This window comes from Lithobates pipiens, unplaced genomic scaffold, assembly GCF_037356315.1.
Source record: "Lithobates pipiens isolate NorthernLeopardFrog02 unplaced genomic scaffold, aLitPip1_a1.2 Scaffold_10, whole genome shotgun sequence".
Classification (NCBI taxonomy): domain Eukaryota; kingdom Metazoa; phylum Chordata; class Amphibia; order Anura; family Ranidae; genus Lithobates; species Lithobates pipiens.
This window is the reverse complement of record NW_027507686.1, coordinates 71846491-71868452: the sequence shown is the minus strand read 5'-3', so window position 1 is coordinate 71868452 and position 21962 is coordinate 71846491. Positions and strand designations below refer to the sequence as shown.

General features: G+C 45.6%; 1 pseudogene across 1 annotated transcript in view; it reads right to left on the bottom strand.

Annotated features, from left to right (window-relative positions):
• The window catches only part of LOC143925429 (dipeptidyl peptidase 3-like), a 70499-nt pseudogene extending 49263 nt beyond the window's left edge, over positions 1–21236 (bottom strand). The window contains exons 1-6 of the transcript XR_013261976.1: positions 21162–21236; positions 20184–20285; positions 18704–18793; positions 18380–18604; positions 14546–14699; positions 12753–12947 (exon numbers count right to left, since the gene is read on the bottom strand). The product of XR_013261976.1 is annotated as a dipeptidyl peptidase 3-like (transcript). The remainder of the gene's footprint in view (positions 1–12752; positions 12948–14545; positions 14700–18379; positions 18605–18703; positions 18794–20183; positions 20286–21161) is intronic.
• Positions 21237–21962: the final 726 nt, after the last annotated feature.

Below are 21962 nucleotides of genomic sequence, written 5' to 3'. Positions count from 1 at the left end.
TAGGTAGCTAGTTATTTTTTTAGGTTCACCGCCAGGTTTTTATATCGCTAGGTACCCCGATATACTACCCAATAATGGTTTTAACCCCCTGATTGCCGCTAGTTAACCCTTTCACCCCCTTTTGCCAGTGTCACTAAGCGATCGTTTTTCTGATCGCTGCATTAGTGTCGCTACAGTCGCTAGGTAGCTAGTTATTTTTTTAGGTTCACCGCCAGGTTTTTATAGCGCTAGGTACCCCGATATACTACCCAATAATGGTTTTAACCCCCTGATTTCCGCTAGTTAACCCTTTCACCCCCTTTTGCCAGTGTCACTAAGCGATCGTTTTTCTGATCGCTGCATTAGTGTCGCTACAGTCGCTAGGTAGCTAGTTATTTTTTTAGGTTCACCGCCAGGTTTTTATAGCGCTAGGTACCCCGATATACTACCCAATAATGTTTTTAACCCCCTGATTGCCGCTAGTTAACCCTTTCACCCCCTTTTGCCAGTGTCACTAAGCGATCATTTTTCTGATCGCTGCATGTGTCGCTAGGTAGCTAGTTATTTTTTTAGGTTCACCGCCAGGTTTTTATATCGCTAGGTACCCCGATATACTACCCAATAATGGTTTTAACCCCCTGATTGCCGCTAGTTAACCCTTTCACCCCCTTTTGCCAGTGTCACTAAGCGATCGTTTTTCTGATCGCTGCATTAGTTTCGCTACAGTCGCTAGGTAGCTAGTTATTTTTTTAGGTTCACCGCCAGGTTTTTATAGCGCTAGGTACCCCGATATACTACCCAATAATGGTTTTAACCCCCTGATTTCCGCTAGTTAACCCTTTCACCCCCTTTTGCCAGTGTCACTAAGCGATAATTTTTCTGAACGCTGCATCAGTGTCGCTAGGTAGCTAGTTATTTTTTTAGGTTCACCGCCAGGTTTTTATAGCGCTAGGTACCCCGATATACTACCCAATAATGGCTTTAACCCCCTGATTGCTGCTAGTTAACCCTTTCACCCCCTTTCACCAGCGATCACAGTATAAGTGTCACTGGTGACGCTGGTTAGCCAGTTAGTTATTTAGGTTCCCCGTCAGGTTTTTATATAGCGCCAGGGACCCCCATATACTACCTAATAAAAATTTGAACCCCCTGATTGCCCCTAGTTAACCCTTTCACCACTGATCACCGTATAAGTGTTACGGGTGACTCTGGTTAGTTTGTTTTTTATAGCATTTTATATTCAAATCCGGAAGGCAGTGTTTGGTTTTCGGGGTCCCGTACGTGGCTAGGCTCCCAAAAAGTCCCCCACATGTGGTATCCCCGTACTCGGGAGAAGCAGCAGAATTTATTTTGGGGTGTAATTTGACTTCTGCACATAGCATGTGTGAGCAATATATCATTTAGTGACAACTTTGTGCAAAAAAAAAAAAAGTTTGTAATATTCCCGCAACTTTTGGCAAAATATAAAATATTCCATGGACTCAACATGCCTCTCAGTAAATAGCTTGGGGTGTCTACTTTCCAAAATGGGGTCATTTGGGGGGGTTTTGTGCTATTTTGGCATTTTATGGCCTTCGAAACTGTGATAGGTAGTGAGGAGTTAAATCAAAAATTTGCACCCTTAGAAATCCTGAAGGTGGTGATTGGTTTTCGGGGTGCCGTTCGCGACTAGACTCCCAAAAAGTCCCACACATGTGGTATCCCCGTACTCGGGAGAAGCAGCAGAATGTATTTTGGGGTGTCATTTCACATATGCCCATAGCATGTGTGAGCAATATATCATTTAGTGACAACTTGGTGCAAAAAAAAAAAAGTTTGTAATATTCCCGCAACTTGTGGCAAAATATAAAATATTCCATGGACTCAACATGCCTCTCAGTAAATAGCTTGGGGTGTCTACTTTCCAAAATGGGGTCATTTTGGGGGGTTTTGTGCTATTTTGGCATTTTATGGCCTTCGAAACTGTGATAGGTAGTGAGGAGTTAAATCAAAAATTTGCACCCTTAGAAATCCTGAAGGTGGTGATTGGTTTTCGGGGTGCCCTGCGCGACTAGACTCCCAAAAAGTCCCACACACGTGGTATCGCCATACTCGGGAGAAGTAGCGGAATATATTTTGGGGTGCAATTCCACATATAACCATGGCATGTGTGAGCAATATATCATTTAGTGACAACTTTTTTTTTTTTTTTTGTCATTATTCAATCCCTTAGGACAAAAAAAATAAATATTCAATGGGCTCAACATACCCATCAGCAATTTCCTTGGGGTGTCTACTTTCCAAAATGGGGTCATTTGGGGGGGATTTGTACTGCCCTGCCATTTTAGCACCTCAAGAAATGAGATCGGCAGTCATAAATTAAAAGCTGTGTAAATTCCAGAAAATGTACTCTAGTTTGTAGACGCTATAACTTTTGCGCAAACCAAAAAATATACGCTTATTGACATTTTTTTTACTAAAGACATGTGGCTGAATAAATTTTGCCCTCAATGTATGACTAAAATTTAGTTTATTCGATTTTTCTTATAACAAAAAGAAGAAAATATCTTTTTTTTTCAAAATTTTCGCTCTTTTTCCATTTATATCGCAAAAAAAAAAAATCGCAGAGGCAATCAAATACCATCAAAAGAAAGCTCTATTTGTGGGAAGAAAAGGACGCAAATTTCGTTTGGGTGCAATATTGCATGACCGCGCAATTACCAGTTAAAGCAGCGCAGTGCGAAATTGCAAAAAGACCTCTGGTCCTTAAGGTGTTTATTGGTCCGCAGCTGAAGTGGTTAAACCCAAAAGTAAACATTTAAATTGCACTTTACCATTTCTTAAGTTTGATGCATTAATTTTCCTTTTTAGGCTTCCTTCCTTCTATTTTCATCTGGTGATCCAGTCTGCTTGTTGTTTTTCAAAAGAACAAGCTCTCCAGCAGAATGTATCAGTTATAAAGATGAGACAAACCATTTACCACCAACAGGGGGTGTGTACAATGATCAACCTAATGTAAATGTAAAATTTTACAAGACGTTAAAGTGCTGTCTGGAGTTTGGCTTTAATTTATTAGTGGAACTAAATCCGCCAGTGTATCTAACACTCCTCTCCCCCCCAGACTGACAATACTTCTATTCAAAGGTGCCCCCTGTGCTCTTTCATCCAGAGTGAGGGCTCTCTAATACAGGGGATGTGTTACTGGCCAGATCAGCAGGAGGAAAAAAGACTAAAATAAGAAAACAAATGCAGCCACCACTAGTGATGGACGAACTTCCGACGGGACGTTTCGCGAACGCGAAATGCGAACGGACCCAAACGTTCGCGAAACCGAACGTTCGCCGCGGGCCCCATTGACTTCAATGGGAGGCGAACTTTGCAAACCTTCATGTCGAATTTGCGGCCACGTGGTAATTATTAGGGGGTAAAACGTAGTCCCACCATCTGGACAATGACATAATACATGTATGAGGTGAATTTGGGATCGATAACTACAAGCATTTTTATTTTATTTGGGAAATTGTTCTAACAATTCAGGACTATGGAGCTAATGAAGGCAATGGAGGAGAGGGAAGGTCAGGGACCAGGGTAGGCAAAGAAGAGGGTGCAGGAGATGATCACCAGCAGCGTGACATACCGGAATGACACATGCACCGTGATAGAGGCATCTGACAGCAGCACCGTAATACAGAGCACTGACAGCAGCACCGTGACATACAGCGCTGACAGCAGCACCGTGACATACAGCGCTGACAGCAGCACCGTGACATACAGCGCTGACAGCAGCACCGTGACATACAGCGCTGACAGCAGCACCGTGACATACAGCGCTGACAGCAGCACCGTGACATACAGCGCTGACAGCAGCACCGTGACATACAGCGCTGACAGCAGCACCGTGACATACAGCGCTGACAGCAGCACCGTGACATACAGCGCTGACAGCAGCACCGTGACATACAGCGCTGACAGCAGCACCGTGACATACAGCACTGACAGCAGCACCGTAAGCAGCCCCAGGAGGAAGTCAGCACAGCACAGGGATGGTGTGATCCCCTCATAATAAGAACCCCCAGGAGGAAGTCAGCACAGCACAGGGATAGTGTGATCCCTTCATAATAAGAACCCCCAGGAGGAAGTCAGCACAGCACAGGGATATCATAAGCAGCCCCAGTAGAAATATGACACCGCTCAACCTCTTCAAAGAGGAGGGTAGGGGCATATAGTACGGTGTGCTTTTTTGGGTCAAGGAAGTGAGCCAAATGAATTAAGAAGGTCTGTGTGCTTGATTAAAAAAATAGTTTATAGACATATACATGGTCTACTGGTCACATGTGTTGAATTCCTCCGAGATCCATGCCTCATTCATTTTTAGAAATGTGAGGTAGTTAACACTGTGGTGAGCTAGGCGAGTACGCTTATCGGTCACAATCCCCCCTGCTGCGCTGAACGTCCTTTCGGACAGGACACTGGATGAGGGGCAAGCCAACAGTTCGATTGCAAATTGGGCAAGCTCTGGCCAGAGGTCAAGCCTGCCCACCCAGTAGTCTAGGGGTTCATCACTCCTCAGAGCGTCCACATCGGCCGTTAACCCAATGTAGTCGGACACCTGACGGTCTAGGCGTTCCCTGATGCTGGATCCGGATGACACCTGTCGATGGGTCGGCTGAAAGAATGACCTCATATCCGAAGTCACCAACACATCTTCAAACCGGCCTCTTCTTGCAGGCGCTGTTGGATTGGTACCCGCAAATCCTTCTCTGGGAGTGGGAATTGCTCCTCTGCCAGCGCACGCAAAAGCAGAATGCAGCATTTCTCGAAGCAAGGCCTGGAAGTGCTGCATTCTGACAGCCCTCTGCGACGGCGGTAACATTTCCGCCATTTTGTGTTTGTACCGGGGGTCTAAGTACGTTGCCACCCAGTACTGGTCCTTGACCCTCATGCTTTTTATACGGGGGTCCCTATTAAAACACTGGAGCATGAAGGCCCCCATTTGCACTAAAGTGGAAGCGGTGTGGTGGCCTGGCTCCTGCTCATCATCCAGGATAATGTCGTCCTCTTCATTCTCCTCTCCCCATCCTCGCACAACAGGGATCACAGAAAGGTTTAAAGCATGCTCTTCTTGCTCCTGCTCATCCGCCCCGGCACCATCCTCCTCTGACTCCTCATCAGACTCCTGTTGTTGACTTGTCTCAGATAGAGTAGCCCCCCCTGGGAATTCATCCAGCATTGCGACTTCCTCATCTTCCCGCTCCTGCTCCTCCACAGCCTGATCAATGACACGACGCAATGCACGCTCCAGAAAGAAGGCATAAGGTACCATGTCACTGATGGCGCCATGGCTGCGACTGACCAGTTTGGTGATCTCCTCAAATGGCCGCAGAAGTCTGCATGTGTCGCGCATGAGCAGCCACTGGCGCGGTGAAAAAAAACCCAGCTCCCCAGAACCGTTTCTTTCGCAGAGTTCATACAGGTAGACGTTAACTGCACGTTTCTGCTGGAGCAGCCTATCAAGCATATAGAAGGTTGAGTTCCATCGCGTCGGGCAATCGCAAATAAGACGTCTGACCGGCAGATGGTGTCGCCGCTGAATGTCAGCAAGGCGAGCCATGGCCGTGTAAGATCTTCTGAAATGGGCCGAGATTTTCCTTGCCTGCCGCAAGATGTCCTGGACCCCAGGGTATTTGACAAGGAATCGCTGCACGACCAAGTTTAAGACGTGTGCCATGCACGGCACGTGCGTGATTTTGCCCTGTTTCAATGCGCTAAGCAGATTGGCACCGTTGTCACACACCACTTTACCAACTGTCAAATTGAGCGGTGTTAGCCACTCATCTGCCTGTGAACGCAAAGCTGAAAGGAGTGCCGGGCCAGTGTGGCTCTTTGCTTCCAGGCACAACAGACGCAGCACGGCATGGCAACGTCTCACCTGGCATGTGGAATAGGTTCTGGGGAGCTTGGGCGGTGCAGTGGAAGAGACGCTAGCAGCGGAAAAGGAGGAGGCAGCTGAGGAGGAGAGGGAGGAGGATGGAGTAGGAGGAGGAGAAGAAGAGTCAGGCCTGCATGCAATCCGTGGCGGTAAAACCAAATCTACACGGGTGCCACGGGTTACATGCTTGACGGCCGTCAGAAGGTTCACCCAGTGGGCAGTAAAACTGATATACCTTCCCTGCCCGTGTTTGCTAGACCACGTGTCTGTGGTCAGATGTATCTTGGCACCGACACTGTGTGCCAGAGATACATTCACTTGCCGCTGAACATGGCCATATAGCTCTGGGATGCCCTTCTCTGAGAAATACTTCCTTCCTGGGACCTTCCATTGTGGTGTTCCAATGGCCACAAATTTGCGAAAGGCCTCCGAGTCCACCAGTTTATATGGCAGTAGTTGGCGGGCTATGAGTTCTGACAAGCCAGCCGCCAACCGTTGGGCAAGAGGGTTATCCGGCGTCATCATTTTTTTACGCTCAAACATTAGGCCCACGGAAGCCTGCCTTTTTGCAGAAAAATGTGAGCTTGGCGTGATGGAAGGTGGAGTGGAGGACAATTGTGAGGAGAGAGGAGAAGGAGAAGTAGAAGACGAGGCTGGACGGTGAGAGCCTGCAGTGTGGCTTTGTGTGTTCCGTTGCTCCCACTGGGCTCGGTGATGGCTGCTCATGTGCCTTCTTAAGGCGGTCGTCCCTAGGTGAGTATTGGGCTTACCGCGACTAACGCGTTGACTGCAAAGATTGCAGATGGCAACGCTATTGTCAGCAGCGGACACGTTAAAAAAAGCCCACACTGCGGAGCCATGTGCCGGTGTCCTGGGAGCGCCAGATGTGACCGTACATGGTCGATGACTCGCTCCTGATACATTTGCAGTCTGCTTTGTCCCTGCTGTGCAATGTAAGTCATTGCTGCTTCTCCTCCCTATCTGCTGGTCCATATCTCCCTCTGAACTCCCCTCCTCTTCCTCTCTTGTGGGCACCCACGTGACATCACTAGACACGTCATCATCAACGTCACCTTCCCCACCGCTATAAGTAGAGATCTCGGAGTAGGCAGCAACACCGGGGACCAACCTCCTCCTTGGGCTGATCTGGGTACTGGCGTCAGACTGCTGAGTAGCGCTTGTTGCTACCTCCTCTTCCTGATCCAATACCAAGAGTGGCTGCGCATCAGAAATGTCCTCTTGATATGGATCGGAAAATAATTCCAGTGACTCAAGCGGAAGGTATGTGGTGGTGGTGGTGGTGGTCGTGTTGTTGGTGGTAGTGTCTTTGGGGGTGCACATAGCAGAGAGTGAAGAAGAGGGTGCAGATCGAGAGGATGAGGAGGGTGCAGAAGAGTAAGGCTGAGCGAGCCACTCAACCAAGTCTGGTGCATCCTTTAAAGTAATTGAACGCACCTTCTGCAACTTCCCACTTTGGCTCAAGCCTGTTGCTCCTGCCCTACCCCTACCACCCCTGCGGAAGGGCCTGCCTCTTCCTCTGCCTGTCATTTTTTAAATGACCCTGTGACAAAACTCTTAGTCCCTATACCGATGAAGGACTGCTGCAGTATAGGGCAGCGGTCAGCAGTGGTGCACGTCAACCCTATCTATTGTGGACCGATAGCGGTCCTTACAGAACAGCAGACTGTACCGCACTCAAGCCTATGTACCGTAGCACCCTATACCAAGTTACCAGTCCTTATAAGAACTTTTGTGGACCAAGCAGGTTGTGTATTAGTGTTTAGCAGACTGTACGTCAGTCCCTATACCGCTGAAGGACTGCTGCAGTATAGGGCAGCGGTCAGCAGTGGTGCACGTCAACCCTATCTATTGTGGACCGATAGCGGTCCTTACAGAACAGCAGACTGTACCGCACTCAAGCCTATGTACCGTAGCACCCTATACCAAGTTACCAGTCCTTATAAGAACTTTTGTGGAACAAGCAGGTTGTGTGTTAGTGATTAGCAGACTGTACGTCAGTCCCTATACCGCTGAAGGACTGCTGCAGTATAGGGCAGCGGTCAGCAGTGGTGCACGTCAACCCTATCTATTGTGGACCGATAGCGGTCCTTACAGAACAGCAGACTGTACCGCACTCAAGCCTATGTACCGTAGCACCCTATACCAAGTTACCAGTCCTTATAAGAACTTTTGTGGACCAAGCAGGTTGTGTATTAGTGTTTAGCAGACTGTACGTCAGTCCCTATACCGCTGAAGGACTGCTGCAGTATAGGGCAGCGGTCAGCAGTGGTGCACGTCAACCCTATCTATTGTGGACCGATAGCGGTCCTTACAGAACAGCAGACTGTACCGCACTCAAGCCTATGTACCGTAGCACCCTATACCAAGTTACCAGTCCTTATAAGAACTTTTGTGGAACAAGCAGGTTGTGTGTTAGTGATTAGCAGACTGTACGTCAGTCCCTATACCGCTGAAGGACTGCTGCAGTATAGGGCAGCGGTCAGCAGTGGTGCACGTCAACCCTATCTATTGTGGACCGATAGCGGTCCTTACAGAACAGCAGACTGTACCGCACTCAAGCCTATGTACCGTAGCACCCTATACCAAGTTACCAGTCCTTATAAGAACTTTTGTGGAACAAGCAGGTTGTGTGTTAGTGATTAGCAGACTGTACGTCAGTCCCTATACCGCTGAAGGACTGCTGCAGTATAGGGCAGCGGTCAGCAGTGGTGCACGTCAACCCTATCTATTGTGGACCGATAGCGGTCCTTACAGAACAGCAGACTGTACCGCACTCAAGCCTATGTACCGTAGCACCCTATACCAAGTTACCAGTCCTTATAAGAACTTTTGTGGACCAAGCAGGTTGTGTATTAGTGTTTAGCAGACTGTACGTCAGTCCCTATACCGCTGAAGGACTGCTGCAGTATAGGGCAGCGGTCAGCAGTGGTGCACGTCAACCCTATCTATTGTGGACCGATAGCGGTCCTTACAGAACAGCAGACTGTACCGCACTCAAGCCTATGTACCGTAGCACCCTATACCAAGTTACCAGTCCTTATAAGAACTTTTGTGGACCAAGCAGGTTGTGTATTAGTGTTTAGCAGACTGTACGTCAGTCCCTATACCGCTGAAGGACTGCTGCAGTATAGGGCAGCGGTCAGCAGTGGTGCACGTCAACCCTATCTATTGTGGACCGATAGCGGTCCTTACAGAACAGCAGACTGTACCGCACTCAAGCCTATGTACCGTAGCACCCTATACCAAGTTACCAGTCCTTATAAGAACTTTTGTGGAACAAGCAGGTTGTGTGTTAGTGATTAGCAGACTGTACGTCAGTCCCTATACCGCTGAAGGACTGCTGCAGTATAGGTGAGCGGTCAGCAGTGGTGCACGTCAACCCTATCTATTGTGGACCTATAGCGGTCCTTACAGAACAGCAGACTGTACCGCACTCAAGCCTATGTACCGTAGCACCCTATACCAAGTTACCAGTCCTTATAAGAACTTTTGTGGACCAAGCAGGTTGTGTATTAGTGTTTAGCAGACTGTACGTCAGTCCCTATACCGCTGAAGGACTGCTGCAGTATAGGGCAGCGGTCAGCAGTGGTGCACGTCAACCCTATCTATTGTGGACCGATAGCGGTCCTTACAGAACAGCAGACTGTACCGCACTCAAGCCTATGTACCGTAGCACCCTATACCAAGTTACCAGTCCTTATAAGAACTTTTGTGGAACAAGCAGGTTGTGTGTTAGTGATTAGCAGACTGTACGTCAGTCCCTATACCGCTGAAGGACTGCTGCAGTATAGGGCAGCGGTCAGCAGTGGTGCACGTCAACCCTATCTATTGTGGACCGATAGCGGTCCTTACAGAACAGCAGACTGTACCGCACTCAAGCCTATGTACCGTAGCACCCTATACCAAGTTACCAGTCCTTATAAGAACTTTTGTGGAACAAGCAGGTTGTGTGTTAGTGATTAGCAGACTGTACGTCAGTCCCTATACCGCTGAAGGACTGCTGCAGTATAGGTGAGCGGTCAGCAGTGGTGCACGTCAACCCTATCTATTGTGGACCTATAGCGGTCCTTACAGAACAGCAGACTGTACCGCACTCAAGCCTATGTACCGTAGCACCCTATACCAAGTTACCAGTCCTTATAAGAACTTTTGTGGACCAAGCAGGTTGTGTATTAGTGTTTAGCAGACTGTACGTCAGTCCCTATACCGCTGAAGGACTGCTGCAGTATAGGGCAGCGGTCAGCAGTGGTGCACGTCAACCCTATCTATTGTGGACCGATAGCGGTCCTTACAGAACAGCAGACTGTACCGCACTCAAGCCTATGTACCGTAGCACCCTATACCAAGTTACCAGTCCTTATAAGAACTTTTGTGGAACAAGCAGGTTGTGTGTTAGTGATTAGCAGACTGTACGTCAGTCCCTATACCGCTGAAGGACTGCTGCAGTATAGGGCAGCGGTCAGCAGTGGTGCACGTCAACCCTATCTATTGTGGACCGATAGCGGTCCTTACAGAACAGCAGACTGTACCGCACTCAAGCCTATGTACCGTAGCACCCTATACCAAGTTACCAGTCCTTATAAGAACTTTTGTGGAACAAGCAGGTTGTGTGTTAGTGATTAGCAGACTGTACGTCAGTCCCTATACCGCTGAAGGACTGCTGCAGTATAGGTGAGCGGTCAGCAGTGGTGCACGTCAACCCTATCTATTGTGGACCTATAGCGGTCCTTACAGAACAGCAGACTGTACCGCACTCAAGCCTATGTACCGTAGCACCCTATACCAAGTTACCAGTCCTTATAAGAACTTTTGTGGACCAAGCAGGTTGTGTATTAGTGTTTAGCAGACTGTACGTCAGTCCCTATACCGCTGAAGGACTGCTGCAGTATAGGGCAGCGGTCAGCAGTGGTGCACGTCAACCCTATCTATTGTGGACCGATAGCGGTCCTTACAGAACAGCAGACTGTACCGCACTCAAGCCTATGTACCGTAGCACCCTATACCAAGTTACCAGTCCTTATAAGAACTTTTGTGGAACAAGCAGGTTGTGTGTTAGTGATTAGCAGACTGTACGTCAGTCCCTATACCGCTGAAGGACTGCTGCAGTATAGGGCAGCGGTCAGCAGTGGTGCACGTCAACCCTATCTATTGTGGACCGATAGCGGTCCTTACAGAACAGCAGACTGTACCGCACTCAAGCCTATGTACCGTAGCACCCTATACCAAGTTACCAGTCCTTATAAGAACTTTTGTGGAACAAGCAGGTTGTGTGTTAGTGATTAGCAGACTGTACGTCAGTCCCTATACCGCTGAAGGACTGCTGCAGTATAGGTGAGCGGTCAGCAGTGGTGCACGTCAACCCTATCTATTGTGGACCTATAGCGGTCCTTACAGAACAGCAGACTGTACCGCACTCAAGCCTATGTACCGTAGCACCCTATACCAAGTTACCAGTCCTTATAAGAACTTTTGTGGACCAAGCAGGTTGTGTATTAGTGTTTAGCAGACTGTACGTCAGTCCCTATACCGCTGAAGGACTGCTGCAGTATAGGGCAGCGGTCAGCAGTGGTGCACGTCAACCCTATCTATTGTGGACCGATAGCGGTCCTTACAGAACAGCAGACTGTACCGCACTCAAGCCTATGTACCGTAGCACCCTATACCAAGTTACCAGTCCTTATAAGAACTTTTGTGGAACAAGTGAGTTGTGAATGTTTAGCAGACTGCAGCAGAAGGGCAGCAGTCAAGTATAATATCCTTTCTATATTTGGAAGAAAGAATATTATACATGTACAAGCCTATTACTGTACCACTGATACCAGTCCTGAAAAGAACCTTTGTGGAACTAATAATAACAGCAAGTCTTTAAAATTACCCTCACTGCCTGACAACACTGCTTCCTTCCTGTCCCTATACAAATTGGCAAAAAAAGAGAACGATTAGTGGTTACTGGAACAGCTCTTTTGTGGACCTTGATAGTAACAGCTAATGATGATGATGATGATGATGATGATGAAAGACTAATCTGGCTGTCCCTGTAGCATACACCGTCCTTTCCCTTTCTCTAAACTAACAAAAGACACTCAGGCTGCTGCAAGAATCAGCAGCACAGCAAACCTATCAACACCTAACACCTATACCAGTCCTGAAAAGAACTTTTGTGTACCAAATAGCTAGTGGTTTATCTCTCCCTACTCCACACAGGAACCTGTCCCTATCGTAACAGAAGAAAGAATGTAAAATGGCCACCGGATCGGGTGTATTTATAGGTTAGGGGGAATGTACAAGTGTCCATGTGCTGTCATGTCTCAATTGGCTGTCCTGTATCACATGATAAACGTGTCACCAAAGGTTAAAGTTCTTGTATACATTAAACACGTAAGTCCGCCGCGGCGAACGACGGAAAAAGGCGTTCGAACGTGCGGACCGCGAATGTCGGAAATTCGCCGCGAAACGACCGCCGGGCGAACCGTTCGGCCATCACTAGCCACCACATCTAATGATTGTTAAGCTGTAATATATTACATTCATGGATTTGGGTTTAATACCACTTTAAATAGTGACATCGGGTGCACGGAGACGATCCCTCACCCACTGTCACAGAGAGGGGGGGTGCTGAACATGTTACACCCCAAATAGGGATGTAACATGTTCAGAAAGGTGAACTTATCCTTTAAGGTCAATTGAAGAGTAAATAAAGAGTAAAGGGTAGAGGTTAAAGCATGCTACAAAAGCAGGTTTTCAGCACTGAAAACCAACTTACTATCAATTTCCGTCCATTCACCATATACTGCTCTGTGGTCTAAACAAAGCAGATACTGTTGGCAGAAGTTTAGAAACTCACAATTCAGTATGTTGATTCCAGCTGGGATGCCACTTCCACTGAATGTTACAACATCCAAGGAGGTGAAGTCTGGACGGAGGAAAGCATCCTTCTCATATGAAGATGGCCATGGAAGACTTGCCACAAGGCTCTCTGCTGCTGACACAAGCTGAGCAAAGGGAGCACTTACCAATTTGTTAACTACTGCTACAAAGCCTGTGAATACAGCAAAGTGTTTGTTACCAACAAGGAAGAAACAAATGAACGTTGCACAATAAATTTATACCCTTCCATGTTTTAAGCCCTGTATTTACCAAAACATTGAATCAATATCAAATCCAAGTACTGATGTTAAACCAATCTATAGTGACAAACAGACAGTCTAGGTACCTCTAGGCCCTTGAGGCAATTTCATAAGTTTAGGAGATTGCATTTGCAAAAACTCACCTCTCATACTACATTCATAAAAGTTAACATATTTATATTCCTTGTGTCAGGTATTCTCCCCATGTTTCACCTCATGTTCCTCACACCTGTCCTCATTTCCCCCAAAAAGTGCATGTTCACAAATGCATAGGTGGAATAATTACTGTTCCAGCAATGCTATATAACAGCCATCATTGTATAGTCTCATTTTTTTAAAATTAAAAATACCAAACATTATATACTTACCTACTCTGTGCAGTGGATTTGCACCGAGCGGCGCTTCTTGAGTCCCTCTTCAGTGCTCCTGGCCCCTTCCTCCTGATGAGTGTCTGAATGGACACAGGGAGCTGTGACTTGGCTTGGGTGCCCCCATAGCAAGCTGCTTCCTATGGGGGCACCCGAGCCAAGTCACAGCTCCCTGTGTCTATTCAGACACAGAGCCGCAACCTGGCCCCACGCCTTTCTCTCCTCATTGGCTGACTGACTTTGATTGACAGCAGTGTGAGCCAATGGCGCCACGCTGCTGTCTCAGCCAATGAGGAGGGGAGTCCAGAGCAGCCAAGACATTCCTGCAAAACCGCTGGATGTAGAGGGACCTCAGGTACATATCAGCGGGGCTGAGGGGGGCTGCTGCACACAGAAGGCTTTTTATCTTAATGCATAAAGATAAACCTTCTGCTTTTAAAACCACATTAAATGGCCGACCATGGTCCAGATGCGGACATAGCCACTTTCCCACCTGGACCTGCTGTTGCCCCATTTAGGAGTCATTTCCCCCAGCCATCATTATCACCGCAGAGTGGAGAGCAGGTGGCAGGACAATTCAGGATTGAAAGTAGAAGGCCCAGTAGCACTGAACATAGGGTGGGAGCTGCCAAAGTTACCTTTTCAAGTTAACCAGCTGCTTGGTTGCTAGGCTGTAGGTTGCTGTACCAGCTTGTTAATATGAAAAGTTCACCCTGGCTGCTCCTTCTCTTGCCTCTGTCCAGTGCTGCTGTGCCTCCCACCGTCAATCCAGAATTTTTCTGCCTCCTGATCACCACAAGGTAGGAGAGTGAAGGGGGGCAATGGACATATGGGGGGGGGGGGGGGGGGTTGATATGAAGGGAGGCAGTGCTGTCTGTGTGTGGTCTCTTGACCTAATAGCAACAGAGACCCATTTTCAACTAAGTGGTCATATTTATCAGAGCTCTAATTTTTTTTGTTTTTCTATAGAATGTATAAACATTTTTAAATTTTTTGTAATAAAGAGATTTAGTATCATTACGCAGTGATTATCCTTCTCTGGTACTAGTAAAGTCCGATCAATCTGTCCAAATTTTCAAATAAAAAAATCACCAATGTTCTACTAAACGGTATGTTAACCCGGGGCCCCTCTGCAAACTCACCTTCAAATTCTCCACGGGAACCGAATGGATCTCTATAGCTCTCAATGAACCCGATGTAACTGAAAAGAAAAATGTACTAATTTTCCAAGAAATACTGACTGTGGGTTAGAAGCTCACTTATTTTTCTGTATAAAAGCAAGTTTACAGCTAAAGTCTAGGCAAACCAAAAAACTAAACACACAGTCAAAATACACATTTGAGAATTGTTTTTGCCAAAGAATTTGTATTTTGCCCATCCAGGCCTCAATTTTCCTAGCCTAATAGCGAAGGAGCAGCAGTTCCTCCCTTTGCTTACATTAAAAAAACACTCTCAATATGATCCCCAATACACCTAACTGAAATAAACAAATGTCAAAATGGCATGCGTCAAGAGCTGCTCACACCAATATGTGCAATCACTGCCCTCTCCTCCTGTCAGCAAATTCTTTTGCCCACATATACATGCAGAGCAAATGATTGACTCCCAATTCTGCGATTCCTCCCCCAAGTCAGAGGGCTATAGTACAAGGGATTATAAGAGGCCGATATCAAGTCATATTCAGGTACTTAAAGCAAAACTAAAGTCCAGCTTTGAAAAACAGAAAGCAGACAGGCTTTTTATTGCAGAAGACACAAGCAATGTCTCTTCTGCAATAACAGAAACCAACTGTTGGCTTGCAATTTTCTCTGGAATGTACACTGAGCTGTGCGTGCACATTCTGGCACAGCGCCCAAGTGCCAGGATGAATGCACTTACAGGCATGTGCAAGAGTGATATCAGCCCTTGCCAGTTGCCAGCCTATGAAGATGGCATGTAAAAGAAGACAGATAGAAGATGCTAGCGCCAGCGAAGGATGTCAGACCATTGAAGGAGAGGGAAGTTTTATGAAGTCTTGCAATAAATAAGCTGCATTTAAAATTGATTTTTTTTTGTTGTTAATGAACACATAACTGCATTAATCAGTGTTTTTTTAATGAACTAAACACATATTTTTGCAAACATAGGTACCTGGTTGTGTTCTTTCTGCTGACTCCACACAAATTGTTACATGAACCTCATTTAGAGGTTCATGTAACATTAACATTCTCTGTGTGTGTTTTATTTTATAACGACCGTTTACTTTTGGTAATACCCCCCTTTTAAATTGTTCAGATTAAACCTTGTATCACATGGACTATGATCTGAATACTATTGTGAAGTTTGATACCATTGGGGTTCTACAAGTGAATCACTTTTTACCACCTGATATTGACCAGCTTCTTCACTTGTCATGCTTCTCACATTCTCACCCCCCTTGTCTCTCTTTTTGTCTTTCCCTCTTTATTGTTGTACTTTCTTCCATGTCAAGAATATAACCATCACTTCCTCACTTTCTAACCTCTAAATCGGGGTCTCCAAACTGTGGCCCATTGCTTGTCTTTATCTGGTGCTTGCGGCACTATTCCTCCAACTGACATAAAAGATGGGGCACTATTCCTCCCACTGACACCAACAATGGGGTACTATTCCTCCCACTGACACCAACAATGAGGCACTATTCCTCCCACTGACACCAACAATGAGGCCCTATTCCTCCCACTGACACCAATAATGGAATTTTATTTGACTCCCACTGACCACCAAGTCTTTAGCATTTTCTACTCCCACTGGACACAATCTGGCCCCCCTAAAATTTGAAGGGCAGTAAACTGGCCCTTTGTGTCAAAAGTTTGGAGACCCCTGCTCTAAAAAGTTAGCGATCTATATGGTCACATCACTGAGTGACCTATATTTCCACACCCTGTATGACTGAGACTAAATGTATTTAGATCATGGTATTGCCAATGAGGCAGAACTACTTCACATTTTAACCTAGGTGTATAATTTTATAGAACACTAAAAAAGCGTATAGACATTGACCTTGATGGTTTGTCATTGTTGTACTTTACCTTTAGATTGGGGAACCAGACCATTTATCCTGCAACATCCGAAGAAGACTGAGGAAGTCTGCTAGGCTATTCTGTGTTCCTTTCTGGTGATTTGTTGAAAGAGGCCAGAGTGATTTCTGCCTAGTCCAGAATGTTATGAGCCATTCTTGGCAGGGCTGGACTTCTTGTACATCCCTGCTTGTTGATATAAAAACTATTGTGGCTATGTTGTCTGAAAATGTCTGCTTTCGTTGCCAGTGAGAACTAGGCAGAAACTAGCTAGGGATATATACTGCATAAATACTCCACTCCAATATTATCTCAATATTTATATGTAAGCTTTCAAAGTGGAACTTTACTCATAACAGCCTGATATAAAATAATGTTCTTTAGCAAGGAACATATATTTCACAATAATAATTATGCCACCAAAAATTCATCTATGCTACAAATTGCCTCCAGCATTGCTCCTGTTTCTTCCTACTGGAGGCTGCCATTTTGCTGAAGCCAACAGCCCCTGAGCAGAAATAAATCATAGTGGAACTAAAACCATTAATTTAATGGTTTCAAAAAACAGCTACAGAAATGGAATCCCAGGATTACAGACTGTCATATTTGCTTGTTTCCGCAACTAAACAGTCAAACCATCAAATGGCTGGTGTAATAACTGATCACATGTGCAGTACCATAGCAGTTGCAGATCAAACAGAATCAGCTTCCTTGGCTACAGCCAAGCATTGAAGGGTTTAACTCTGTTTTAAGGCAGACAGAAGATCGGTCACAACAAATTCAGCAGTGCCTTAAAACAAAGGGCAAATGAGCAGTGTATTACTAGATTTTAAAAAGTATAGGTACTGATTTTTTTATGTTTTACATAGTTGAAGAGGTCCCCCAGTAGGGGCTGCTGAGTGTTGTGGTCCACCTATCATCCTGCCCAGGCAGGCACACTGTTCTCATTTACCCACAGGCAGAAAACCAGTCCTTGAACCTTGTTTTGTATTTTTACTGAGAGGAATAAACTTGGATTGGGATTGGATACTCATGAGATGCCCAAACTGATTACAGGAGATATATATATATATTATATATATATATTTTGTAAGATTGGGGTTATCAGACTCAAACGGTAGGTGCGTTTTCCAGTGAGTACGCCAGTACAAAACTGTATTTTGTAGCCCACTTTTATTTAAAAGCACAGGGAAGTTCACAAAGACATCAGTACCCATGCAGGGGGGTCCCACCATTAATGTATCTTGCACACTCAATATTTTAACCTCCTGGCTTACATTCTTCCCATACGGCTGATTCAGGCCTTTAGCCTAGGCCTTAGGTCTGCTCCTCAGACCAAAAAGAGTTTCCTAGAGTTAAGCTTTCTCCTAGCTCATTCCTAGCTCATTCCTAGCCAGCGTCTTGCTGCTCTGTCACCAAGTACGTCTGCCTCCTGCAGACATGCATGCACCTCCGTGTGTCATGAGAAAGGTCCTGTCTGCACCCGTGCCCCAGGCCCAAAGTCACCATCCCACAGACTGGGGAGCTTCCCCCCAAGGCCACGACTGCCTAGCACTCCAGCTTCCTCCTGAACAACTCCTCCCTAGCTGGGCTGACCCTGGGTATTTAAGGAGGCCTGCCCCCTGCCAATCCAGATTAGGGATTGGTCAGGGCTCCTCAGGACACCCCAAGCAGCTCCACCTTCCCACCTCTCTTTCCAGGAAACAACAGAACATTCTGGAAAGAAGTGGTAGGTCTTGATGATGCTGCCTGTGAGTCACCCAGCTATATTCTGAGTCACTCCCAACCCAGATCACAACACACCCAGGTTTGGCTGCCAGCCAAGCCTAGAAATGTACCTATATTTTACAGAGCATGGCTATTTAGGTCATGCACAAAATGGATGCAATGACCTCCCCAAACATTGAAATACAAGTATGTTTCCATGAGTCTACACACCCAAAATATCTTCCATTCCAAGAAATGTCTTTTTAACAAGACAGAGAAGGCACACACTATATTGCTAAACTTTATCCTGGTACTGACCTGGTCACCCAGTCCTAGCTGCCTCTCACGTGGTTCTAGCGAGTACATATGTTCTTCAACAATTTTCCAAATGCCTTCCATTCCCTCTGGATCCTTAGCAAAAGCATCACTTGCCCGTAGTAACTTCTCAAATTTATCCTGAGGGCAAAGAACAGTCAATCATACATTTAAAAAAAAAAAATTTTTTTCATGGTGTGTGGAAAACTTGTGATTGTCATTAATGAAACAAGAACTTACTTTGGAGACGTTGGGGACAAACTTAGTATCCCCAAAGGACTTGTAGTTTCCCATGTTTGCAAAGAATCCAGCAGCATATACCAACAGAGCCTGTGGAATTAGTGGTAAAAATATAAGTGAATACAAGCTATACACTCGATATATATATATATATATATATATATATATTTATTATATAAAAAAATTCCCCCCACTGGAGCAAAATGGATCTTGCTTTTTTTTTAATTTTACCCTCCCCTGGATCAACTGAAAAAATAGTATTGTGTATACGGAGGTTTTCTATTACAGGGAGTCCCCAGGTTACAAACATGATAGGTTCCGTAGGTTTGTTCATAAGTTTAATTTGCATGCAAGTTGAAACAGATACATTTGATTAAGTACAACTCCAGGCAAAAAATAATTTTTTACCTTTTGGACAGTATCTGGAAGGGTTAACTGGCCATGCAGTGATGTGGGATTGCTGACAGGTCTGCCGGACAGTAGCTGCCAGCATGCAGTGAGCAGCAAGATGGCCCTCTGGCAGTTTCCAGGACCAGTGTGATATGACGCTGCCTCCAGTCTTAAGTATGAGTCAAATGTAAGTCGGATGTTTAACTCTGGGATTGCCTGTAGTTCTTTTTTGTTTGGTTGGAACTGAGGTCTGAATATACACCTGTTAGAGCTTGAAAAATGTCAGAACAGTGGGCCATATGATGGCCTTGCAAATGTGTAATAAAGAAGCTGGATGCTGAAAAACCTAAAGATGCAGCCATGGTGGAATGGGTTCTGATAGGATAGGGAGGAAAACAATTGTGTTAGAGCTGCACCTTAAGAAGCAATCTTTTCCAAGATAAGACTTGGGTACTCCAGACAGTGTGAGCGATGGAGGGCCGATTTTGGAAAGTTGACTATGAAGCTAAAAATGTTTAAATTTACATGGAATGTCCTTTAAACATTGGCAGACACAGGTAACCTGTGACATGAATGCCCTGGGTTCGTAAAAGAGACAGAAGTGGGACAAGCGCGTTTGCGCATTTGATTTTGGGACTTTGAAAAGGTCTGGGCAGAAACTTTGAAAGCTGTTTTTCTGAAGAATAGTACAGCCATTTCTGGTGCTTGAAATTGATGCAAAGTGGTCTTTATAGCTGCCTCTTTGATCTGAAGCTGGCAGGTTGGAAAGTAAAAAAGCAAGGGAGGGTAGGGTCAGAAAGTCTATTTTGCACCATTCTGAAATTAAAGATTGCACACAGGGGTCCGGGATGTACGCGATCCAGACTGGCTCAAAGGCCAACAGATGTCCCCCCCAGTTCGAAGGTGGGCGCCCTTCATTGTAGGGAGGATTTTTGGTAGTTCAAGGGTTGCAAAAAAAGGAAGTGTTAAACCTTGGTCTAGAGGTTAATGCTTGGTGACAACAGAAAGCCCTTTCTATGAGTAGAGGTAGAAGCTAAAGGAGTAGGAGGCTTAGGCTTTTTCTTGTGTAGTAGAAGTACTAGTTACTTACTTGATGAATTTCTGAATGGATTCCCCAGACATTCACCATCAAAAGCCATACACAGAAGAGGTTTCTTACAAGCATGTGCAGCAGACTTTTAGCCACAAAATCCTGCACATGTGCACAGAGATAAGAGCAGTTCTTGTCAAATTACATTGTTAAGAGCATCAAAACAAAACTACAGGGATGAAGGCATCAAATATAATTGTTTTGAGGCTGCATTCACACCTGAGCGTAGAGTTTTCAAGCAGAAAATTGCGTGAATTTACTGCGATTTTGTGTCGTTTTTACCGCGATTTGCTGCGTTTTTTTACCGCGATTTTGTGCAGGGCAAAAGGTCACCAATGTTAAAAGAAGAAAAACGCCCAAATCTGCTCAATTCGAGCGACAAAAAAAGAGTCCGGAACTTGTTTGAGCTTCAGGCGTTCAGCTTCAGGTGACATGGAGTGGAGATGTGAACCATCTCCATTGAGAATAATAGATTTTTTTCCCCTCTAGCGTTTTGTAGCTTCAGGCTTCAAGCTACAAAACGCTCAGGTGTGAATGGGGTCTAAGAGTGCAGTGTCTTCAAAGAAGGGGTCCTGGTCTCTGTTCATGCTTTTTGACCAGTTAGAAGATAGTCTTGCAAATAGATATGGCAGTGATTGCCAGCTACAGGGCTAGACCTGCAAGAGCAAATAAGGCCTTTAAAAGGGGCTTCAAAACACCTATCAAGAGAACACCCTCAACAGGACTCTAAGGTGTTTATTGGGAAAATAAATGTATCCCACTACTGGAATATCCTTTTCCCTAGTATAGATGTCAGATAAAAAGCTTAAGATGGGTATAAATGTTTCCAGGACAAAGCCAGTCTTCATGAAGCGCATCTATGGGAAAAGTTTTTTTAGTTATAGCCAGTTTCTTAGTACCCATAGTGGTCTGTTTTAATTCTGGAAAATCAGATGCTGTTACAGTGGAGAGTATTTGGTGCAAAGCCATAGCTTGTACCTCATAAGCTTCATGGGAAGGAACATTCTCTGTTACGTCTACTACAAACTTATTGTCCTTAGTACTTTCCTCCATATATTCAAGTAAAGAAGGTTATGCTTCTGAATCCTGAACACGGGCAGTGGAAAAGGGAATAAGTAGTATTGTTGGCCTCTGGAAACTGAACAGAAAAACCAAATGTTTTTTCAAAAAATTCTGCTTTTGTCTGAGGGGCCACATGCTGCATGCCTGAGAGGAAGTCAAAGTCAGATGAAGGGAGCAGTATAATAAGACATTGCTCCATGACAAGGGAACAGCCATCACCCTGTGCCATGGTCTGTGTTTCCTGTAGGCGGTCTGCAGAACTCATGCTATTCAGGCATTTTTTTCAAGCTTCCTTGCACCTGTGATCTGCTAATGCTAGTGAGGGGACCCTCAGTGGCATATTCATGGTTTAGGAAAGGGTTTTGTGTGTCCAGAGAAGGAGCTGCTATAACCCAGGCACTGACTTCAAGTTCATGTGGCTGTGTCTCTGTAGAAGATGACCATGGGTATACAGCTTTACTGCACTCCTGTGCTGCCTTACCTCATTCTTCTAAGACTACTGCCACGTACACACGATCGGAATTCTCGTCGGAAAAAGCTCTGATGGAATTTGGCTCAAGCTGTCTTGCAGTGACGTACAACACGTATGACGGGACTAGAAAAAGGAAGTTCAATAGCCAGCAGTCAATAGCTTCTGTCTCGTAGTTGAATCTGAGCATGCGTGATTTTTGGCGTGTCGGAATTACATACACACGATCGGAATTACCGATAGAAAGT